Source organism: Physella acuta, unplaced genomic scaffold (assembly GCF_028476545.2).
Source record: "Physella acuta isolate Inbredline_101_S28 unplaced genomic scaffold, ASM2847654v3 ptg001123l, whole genome shotgun sequence".
Lineage (NCBI taxonomy): Eukaryota > Metazoa > Mollusca > Gastropoda > Physidae > Physella > Physella acuta.
The window spans coordinates 72,501-82,500 of record NW_026732640.1 but is presented as its reverse complement, the minus strand read 5'-3'; the positions used below and the strand labels follow the sequence as shown (position 1 = coordinate 82,500).

Genomic DNA, 10,000 nt, shown 5'->3' with positions numbered 1-10,000 from the left:
ATAATTTGCCGCCTCCCCATACCGGTAATACAATATGCCACCTCCCCATCCCAGTTATGCGACCTTATACATCAACTTTTTACCGCTATTATAACTGGCAATTTAAAAAAAAAGTTTTCAGTGACCGGGTCCACAATCTTTAAAATTAATCTGCCTTTATTACAGCTTTATTTCTCGTTTTGTTATTATTATTACTAAATGCATAAGACGCGGTCAGCTTTTTAAAAAGTCTGGAAAAAATTAGGAATTTAATTTTAGAAAAATACTTTTCCACGAAGTTCAATAGTCTACACGTGTAACCTTACCGTGTGAATGTGCTAAGACTATCTGAAATTGTTCTATACTGAAAGAGTGATCTCGAATAGTCGATGTGTACCTCTCGATTGTCATATAGGTAGTCAAAGGTTGAATGCAGTTATAAACAAAAAATATCCAAGAGGATGAGTTTGATGTCATTTATGGCTGTCTAGCTATTAATGACTATATGGGTTGGGATAAATTTCGGCCAAACAACGTGACGTCATATTGCTTTTACACAAACTTACGGCCACTTCTGGTTAAACTGAAATGAGAAATTTACATAACGGCGCAAGTAGAATATGTTTGCGTGGTCAAGTGTGTAGGAGAGAAGTGATTTATTATGTAATTCATTTACCACTCACTTGATCAGTTAGTTTTTTTTGTGATGTGCGACAACTCAAATAATATTATCGACAGCATCAGCCAAGCTTGGTTACTTCCCCTTACAAGAGCATAAAATCTCAATAGAGGATTGGGATATGTCATGCCCCCCCCCCCACCCCCTTGCCTCAACGGACACTAAAGAGTACAGTATTAAAATTAAATATGAGCTATATATTTTAACCATCGTTCACACACCCTTTTGTAAATAAGGGGGGGGGGAGTGGTGATCTGGGGAGGCGGACGACTATGAGGTAAAAAAATAATCGTTAAAATAATCTCATCGTTAGAGCAATCTTATTTATCTGATACAATAAATTAAGTTTCCAATTCTAGTGCGTTGTTCTCTCTTTATGTTGTTTATATGTGACATGTTCAAACAGCATACATGTATGAACTTAATATGAAAAAAAAAAAACAAATATCCACCTTCGTTTTAAGACCTATCAAAGAAAAAAAGAAAAATGGATTGATGTTATGCTTTTATAACATTTTAAAACAAGTTACAGGAACGATTTCAAAATTATACAGTGCGTACTAGACAATGTTGGTTGCTGCTTTAGTGATAAAAACGAAATAATCAAAAGAGATCTCGGCTAGGTAAAAAAAAAACACATTCATATGTTGTCTGATGACTATAGAATAGATAGGTAGGTAGTGTTATGAAGGGTTTGTGTGCACGTGAAAACGCGAAGTTTAAACAATGTGTAGTGAGATTGTGTGTCATTCTTGTATATTTGACTGGTGTTGAACAGTATCTAGAACCCCCCCCCCCCCAAACCCCTGAAGAGAGTGTACCGCAACCCCAAAGCGAAATGGAGTTCATATAGAAAATATAGACTTTTAATCGTGTTCTCTCCCCGCGGGAACTTTAGTCCGTCCCCAACGCCACCCCCCCCCCCCCCCGAAATATGTGCCGCCCCCAACACCCCCGTCCCCCCCTCCCCCCGTCCCCACCCCCGGAGAAACGAGTCTGGATGAAACACTGTGTAACACGCAAGTCAAAATATATGACACTCGTTCCTTACAGCTCGTTCATTTTCTTAAGAAAACTCACGTGTGTGTGTGTGTTCGTGAAAGAGGATATTTCTTGAAGTTTGTTGGGTTTTTCAAAGATCTCACAGATAAAGTAACTAAACTTTTTAGCTTGGCTGTATTTCGTCTTCAAGTGAAAATGTGTACAGTTCTGTGGATCATGTGTGTGGAATATCTGTCTGGATTCTGTGTGTGGTTTATGATTAGTTTGTTAGATAATCAAGTACTTCACTACAAAATCAATAGGGCCATCAACTAGATAAAACAACACGAAGAAACATTAAGTAGAGGACCCATCAACTACAGGACCCACCAACTATAGGACCCATCAACTAGAGGACTCATCAACTACAGGACCCATCAACTAGAGGACTCATCAACTACAGGACCCATCAACTAGAGGGCCCATCAACTAGAATACCCATAAACTAGAGGACTCATCAACTACAGGACACATCAACTAGATGACCCATCAACTACATGACACATCAACTAGAGGACCCATCAAATAGAGGACTTATCAACTAGAGGACCCATCAACTACATGACACATCAACTAGAGGACACATCAACTACATGACACATCAACTACATGACACATCAACTAGAGAAGCCATTAACTATAGGACCAATGAGCTAGAGGACCCAATCTGACAACTTATTGCCGTTTTCGAGAACAAACGGTCGACCACAACTAACACCACTAACCGACAACCAACCAGAAAAAAATAGAAAACTAGAAAAAATAGCAGTCAGCATGACAGACAGGCTAACAACCGAGAGTTATCGACACTATATAAAGCTATATCAATCTCTTTATTAAAATCAATCCTCGCTAAATTATGTAACGGAGATTCTTTCAATTTAGAAAGAAAGTTTTTATTTTTTTACTTTTCTAGTGCGTTTGAAAACTTATAATAAACTTTGTTATACCTTTTAAAATTACCCTGATTGTCACTAAAGCTGGAAATATATGTCCTCTTTGTAAACTGTAAATAAAAACGCAGCTGAATGTGTAGTTTTACTATATATTATGGTTAGCCACAAAAGAGTTTGGAAAAATCTGGCTCTGCATCATAAATGTCTTTCATCAGGGTCTGCGTTAGCGTCAGCCCAAAGATAAATGCACCAACAACAATGAAGACGATGGCCATCCATTTTAAAGCGTATACCTTCTTATCTTTTTTCTAGCATGATTCAATTATATTCTGCATCGTCTTTAGCAAGCAGAGTCCTGAAAATAGGAAATGAAGTTAACGTATCACCTTATTTCTTACTTTTAATAAATTATGCGAAAATATCTTTAAAATGTGATACATAATATTCGTAATTTGATATTCAAAACATATTTAAAACAATAATGTTTTCAATGAAGGAAAATGTTTAACCTGGGAAGACAAAAATAAAAACTGCAGCTAATGACCCGAGGATCTGTATGGCTATACCAATGTTGGGTGTGAAAATAGACAACAGCAGGGTCAAGGTGAACCACACCAATGTCATTATGACACGTCTTGGTTTTTCTTTGTGCAAAAGGTCATCAGGGCTCATTTTCCAGAATTGTCCCCACACGGTGTCAAATGCTGACCTGAAGAATACAACATCTCAGAAGTCATTCACTTTCGTTTCTTCTTCGTTTTTAATTTTAGTTATGGAAGAGATTCCGTCCAACATAATTTTGTATACATGTCAACTTGTTATGCGGCTTATAGACCTTTGATTCCGATTTCAACATGCTTTTCTTTTAGGATTGGCTTCCATAGAAACGTCCAGTCAAGAACCGACTACAAGGCAGCAGTTGTTTGATTTTGGAGTTGTTTCTCCTAGTAGAGTGGCTGTACCCAGCTATCGAGCCTCATTTGCCCCCGAGGGTTCGAACTCGAGACCTTTAGGTTTAGCAACCATGAGCTTTACCGACTCGATACCTCACATTAGCTTAAAAATAAGTCTGCCGAATAACTGAAGTCGTTGCGGAAACAAGTAACTCTAATTCGATTCCATATCGACCGTCAAGTAGGAAAGTGTACCTACCAAATAAATTAGTTAATTTCTAGAAACATTAATAACAGATTTTACAATATCTAGTGGATTTTACAGTTAAGAACCAATTTAATAAAACATATTAATAACATGTGGCAAACCTTCCGAAACCTGATACAATTTAGTCACATACCCAAATGATTTTGTAAATCACATTAAATATCAACATCGATATTATCCACTTCCAAATGAACAAGATACTTACTTTCCACAAAAGCAAAATATAGGGTAAGTGGTGTACGACTTCACCGAAACAAGAACCACAGCCACAATAACCTCAGCCGTAGGATCAAATGACAGCAGTATGTCATTGGCGATTATGTCACCAAACTATAAAGATTGGGATTATATTGTATTTTCAGCTAGACTTTTAAGGTGGTGATATAATATCACCTACATATAAAATAAATATAGAAAATAAAATGATGAAGTAAAATGCTAGTGTAGGTGATAGAATTAATAATTCCAACCAACTAAAATTTTAACATGCACATTTATTACATATTGTATATTATCTAAATAATTTCAACAAGAAACGCGCATTTCTTTATGTGTAGATTGATAGACAGCTTTGAATAGAAAAGGAAACTACTTTGTGACGGTGAAACATTTTTTTTACCCTTTCCACAAACATCCTGCATACTTATCCCCCTCCCCCCTACAAACACTTGATGTAAATATTTTCAGCGTACAGATATCTGGCCATCTGACTTAGCGGCCGATCATAAAATGGGCTTGACCAACACGTGGTCACCTTACGCTTTGTCCAGTCTGGATGAAATACAAGGTAGAGTGATACGCATAGAACATATACATTTAAGGGGAAAGAAAACTTTTTTTTTCATTTGTCTAGCTACTGTTTGTTGAACGTCTAGTTGTGTCCCTTGTATGACTGCTCCATTTATTTAACGGGAAAATGACGGGGAAATTTGTCTAGGATTTCAGATGTGTGGGCCTTGTCAAGGCGTGCTGTATAAAAGACAAACGTGAATATTAATCACCCTCCGCAATGGTAAAGTATACATAATTGTGTTGGACGATCAGGTGTGAGGGGTAATGCAGGTTCTTTTGAGTGCCACCTGTACAGTACCGCAGGGTGCGACCCCTGGCTCGGTCTATTCATCGAATGTAGTGGCCAACCGTGTAAGTAGTCTAAGGTGCCATTTCAAGAAAAATCGTGCGCCATTATGTTAACGAAATGTGCTCGGGCACATATTTTATTATAACCGCCCAAACAACACAAAGTCTTGTCTATAAAAGTACACCATTAGCAACTATTGAAAGTTTTCATAACAAGTGTCCTTGAATTAACTTTCTTCATTGATCTCAAAAATACGCGACAGGTAATCACGACATCAATAAAAGAACAAAAGGTATCACAAACATTAAAACAATTAACGACACGACGAGAAACAAATTCGTGCTAACCTGTAGATAGCCCAGAGTAGCCGTGAAAGAGTTAATTATGACACACAATATCATGGCAAGTGTCAATACTTTAGTGAGCTCTCTTATATTACGTTTTTCCATGCAGGAGTAGATGGGGATGATCTCAATATGAAACTGACATATAGAACGAAAATATCTATTGCGATAATAATGTATAGGAGGAATTACATGTAATTCTGTAATCTGCCTATAGAAAGTTATATTAATTATAAAGTAAAGCTTGAATAACTAAAATTTTTTTAGAAAATAAAACGTTTTAAACATATTTCATTATAATATGAATTTATTTTGTATAAAGATCTATTATTTTATATATGATATCAAAACAACTACAAATATAGTATTACTGGTGTACAGTGTGATAAGAATATAAATATGGCCAAAACATTATTAGTAGGTTACATAGAAATAGCATACGAAAATGACCTAAATAAACTTAATGAGATCTATATTTACTTGTAAAAACAATCTACAACACTAATATTAAACTCACCTCATAAGAAAAGCAGATTTCTGGAAGTGCAACAAACACATCGATCCAAGAATGTGGCCTGAAAATGGAAACACCTGCATGTTTCAAATGTATTATAGCACTAACACACATGCATGATTCCAGTTTATTATAGCACTAACACACATGCATGATTCCAGTTTATTATAGCACTAACACACATGCATGATTCCAGTTTATTACAGCACTAACACACATGCATGTTTCCAGTTTATTATAGCACTAACACACATGCATGTTTATAAGGACAAAGGTCTAGAACAGTTTGTTGTATGAAAAACTTCTTACATACTCCCTGTTACGTCCGGGTTGGATTCAGATATACAACTCTTCGTGACTACGTTCACTACTTTTATTCGGTCTCAAATATTCATATTCCAGAGTAGCCCTCGTCCTAACCGCTACCAACTAACTCGTTGACCACCCCCCCCCCCCCCCACAATCGTTCACTCTACCTTTTTATACCCGCATTCGACCTTGGGATTATAAGATATAACACACGGGTGCTACTACACAGTATGGTGAACTCAACTCATAAACGCACTCCCCCCCTAAGTTTAAGGCTATTCTAACCTATTCTAACCTGACCTCAAATGACCCGTAACACTCCCTATCAACCCGATTAAAATTTTAACCCTTAGATTTGAAATTGCAGAGATTGAACAGGCCAAACAAAAATTTGGACTAAAAGTACAAAGTTAAGGAGCATTACTTAAGCACTAATATCGAAAAGGATAATAGTGTAGAGAAAGATAATATTATTAACTGAGGCCTACACATTTATAACGTTTCCATGATTGCCATAAGGTAGAAAATATTTTATTGTGACCAGCCCGGCCACATACAGCATTCCAGCAACTCCGATGAAGCTAAAATTGAAAATTAAACACAAAAAAAGCATTCATAGAAAAATGTATATATATATATATATATATATATATATATATATATATATATATATATATATATATATATATATATATATATATATATTTAAAAAGATACAAGATACTCATATTTTCGATAGAAGTTCTATTTTACACTAAAAAAGTATACTTCTTAATTTGGTACTGTCACATTTTAGCTATCTAACCTTAACCCTTAAGTGCATACCGCTACAGATCTGCAACATACCAGTTACCTTTCCATAAAATATTAGCCTAAACATGTTTGTGTGCATTGCGTTGTTTGATTGCTACAATGTTAACCTACAGCTTTCTCATGTCTAAGTGACCAAGATTTGTTTTACTGCCAAGCCGATCTCAAATGTGTGCATGGTCGCAAGGTTTTTTATCTTAGCATTTTTGGTTGGCGTTTCATAGTTCATCAAAGTCGAATAAACTGGTTTTCGAATTTAAAAAAAAAATGTGTTTCTGACTACCTAATGTATGTATTACATATTGTATGTGTTGTTTTGAAAATCAGTTCATAATTTATTTATAAATCTTCACAAAACGTTGCTTGCAGTACTGCAACGTTATGCCTACTTTTGCATGTTGACCTACTTTTGCACTATTTTTTTTTTACTTTATACATCAGCATTGGTGATTATATAGTCCCATGTTTTTCTTATAGTTTCAGCATAATCATTATGAAATCAAAGGTGCATCAAGGTGAAGAATAATATGAAGTAGATGCTTTTGGTGGTCTAGAGTATCTTCATGGATATCCTGGACCAGTGTGGACCCTGGATGTCCTGGACCTATGTGGACCCTGGATATCCTAGACCAGTGTAGACCCTGGATATCCCGGACAAGTGTGAACCCTGAATCTTCAGGACCAGAGTGGACCATCAATCTCCAGGACCAGTGTTGTCCGTAGATCTCCTTGACCAGTGTAGAACCTTGATCTCCTGGACCAGTGTGGACACTAAGTCTCGTGGAATAGTGCAATGACAGGTGCAAATTCACACCAAGCTCAAACAGTTTGCCAAAAGTGCAACATTTATCTTTGTTGTAAAAAGATCAACAACTGTCTTAAAAAGTATCACCTTACTACATAATGTTGCAGACATGAAACATTACGATTTTTAATTAAAGAACATGTTTAAACTAAAAATATTTTTTACTTGACTTTACTCTTCATATACCCATCAAAACAATATAAAAAAAATAATTTTCAAGCATTTTTAAAAAGGCATGCATTTAAGGGATAATGTTTTGCACCTCTAGAGCCTAAGTTTATCCTTTTATTGAAATGTGAAACATGTTACCCATGTTCACATACAAACTAAAAAAAATACAAATCAAGTTTTTTCCTGATCTAATACAATGTAATACGTCAAAATTTAAATTCCATTTCAATTTCATTTTATAATACTTCAAAATATTCATATTTACAAGATTAATAAACATTCTTTATATTTCGTACACGATAAAGAACGGAGCTGTAAATCGACACAAACTTTTTTTTTAAATATGTAAATTATTTAGCACGATTAAAACAATCCATCTGTACTCTGTATCTAAAAAGGTAACAATAAAAAGCTCTGATGTATTTTATACTGCTCTTACCTAACGTAGCTTAAAAAATCTATTCTTTTTGGAAAACACAACGGCAGTATGAAGGCTATCGAAGTGGATGAAATAACGAAAGCTCTTGTCATGTAGAATGGCCTGGTTTTACAGAAAATATTCTCTGCTACTTTAAAGAAAACTGGAAAATTAACGTCTAAATTAGATTAACATAGTATATTCTTCTTGTATTACTGTAAGTTGTATATTTTTCGATTATTTATATCTCCCATAGTTGAGGCAAGTATTACATTTTTTTTAATCTCTCAAAGAAACAGTGCTTAAATTTGTATATGTTTTATGTGTTTTCATTGTAGATAAAAATGATTTATGCAAATTTACTTTTCATAGCCACTATCTAATGTTTTTATTATAAATTATTTAACATAATCTACTTTTATGAGTTACAATAAGTTTTAAATTTAAATGTCACAACCCAAACAAGAAAGTATGGATTAATTTTTAAACCCAATCCTACACACGTTATAAATACATGACTTTTAACCAAATCCCCCATAACGTGGCATACATCTAATAGTTTTGCAGAACTCACAAATTTCCCATTGGTCGCCAATTATAATCAGACACGTGACACATAATCCAGCGCAGTACAGTAAAACACAGACCGCACAAGCAAGCTGGGCTTTAGGACCACAGATGGAGAAAACCACACATTGATAAGTGCTGGAGCCTTTTGTATCCGAACAGTACGCTATAGTGAGTATTGTCAACACGACAAACACGAGCAAAACCTGAAAATAACATTTTAACCCTTTATCTACTGACGGTACTTATAAGTACCACTTTAATTAGGTGCCTGTATTATTTTTAATTTAATACGAATTTTAAAAATTATTGATGTAATTTATAGTATTATCTTCCCTGAGTCACCGGTGGTTGGAGGGATCGATGTATTTTGAAAATTTTTGGTGTGGCGCCAATTTCAATGTCTTGCTGTATCGGTAGTTTACAATTGTTCTGTAACGTTCTCACACACGTTCCTGATTTCCCTTTGTATTACCTTATTCTTAAAGTTTTCATCCCCAAATATTTTTTATTGGCATCTCCAATAGTCAGGCAAACTTGTTCAACTTCTAGTTATACAATTTTAATCAAATTGTTTTTGTATTAGATCGATGTTTACAAGTCGACTTATAAGTACCGTCAGGGCACACGGTCATTTTTTAAGGATTTTTAGGAAATGGCAGATTTTTTATGTGGAGTGACATAAATCTTTTTTTGATAATTAATTATCGAAATGTACTCAAAAAATGATATTTATACATGTATAAGAAGGTTAGCATATGGTTTACCTAAGAAATATTGTAATTACATGTTGATTTCTAGTAGTAAAAGAATAACAAGAATAAAGGTAGCAGTTGCAGGCTCGTTTACTAGGTTTAGTATACTTCATTTGTATGCCAAAACCTTGTTTTATTAGTAAGATTTAATTTGTTAGTTATATTTACTGGAATAAACTGTTGTGCCTGCAATAACTAGTATTTACGTAATGTATACCTGTAGACTAGTAATAGTCCATACTAAAGACTTCTGCATATAGTATAGATCAATATGGTAAATTTTAATCCATAAACAGGAAACAGTAGGCCACTTCGACTATCCTAAACACATTGAGCTCACTTCTATTTATGAACTTTACACTGCAGTGTAGACTTGTCATAACATTTTAGTAGGCTACAATTATACTAGTATTACTAGTGGTGGTGTACCGAATGACTAGGCTTTTGTTTGTTTATGCGGCTCATTGTAA

At 34.9% G+C, this 10,000-nt stretch overlaps 1 pseudogene; it reads right to left on the bottom strand.

The window, feature by feature from the left end:
- Positions 1-2,753: 2,753 nt before the first annotated feature.
- Positions 2,754-10,000, bottom strand: part of LOC131956030 (sodium-coupled neutral amino acid transporter 7-like) — an 11,096-nt pseudogene continuing 3,849 nt past the window's right edge.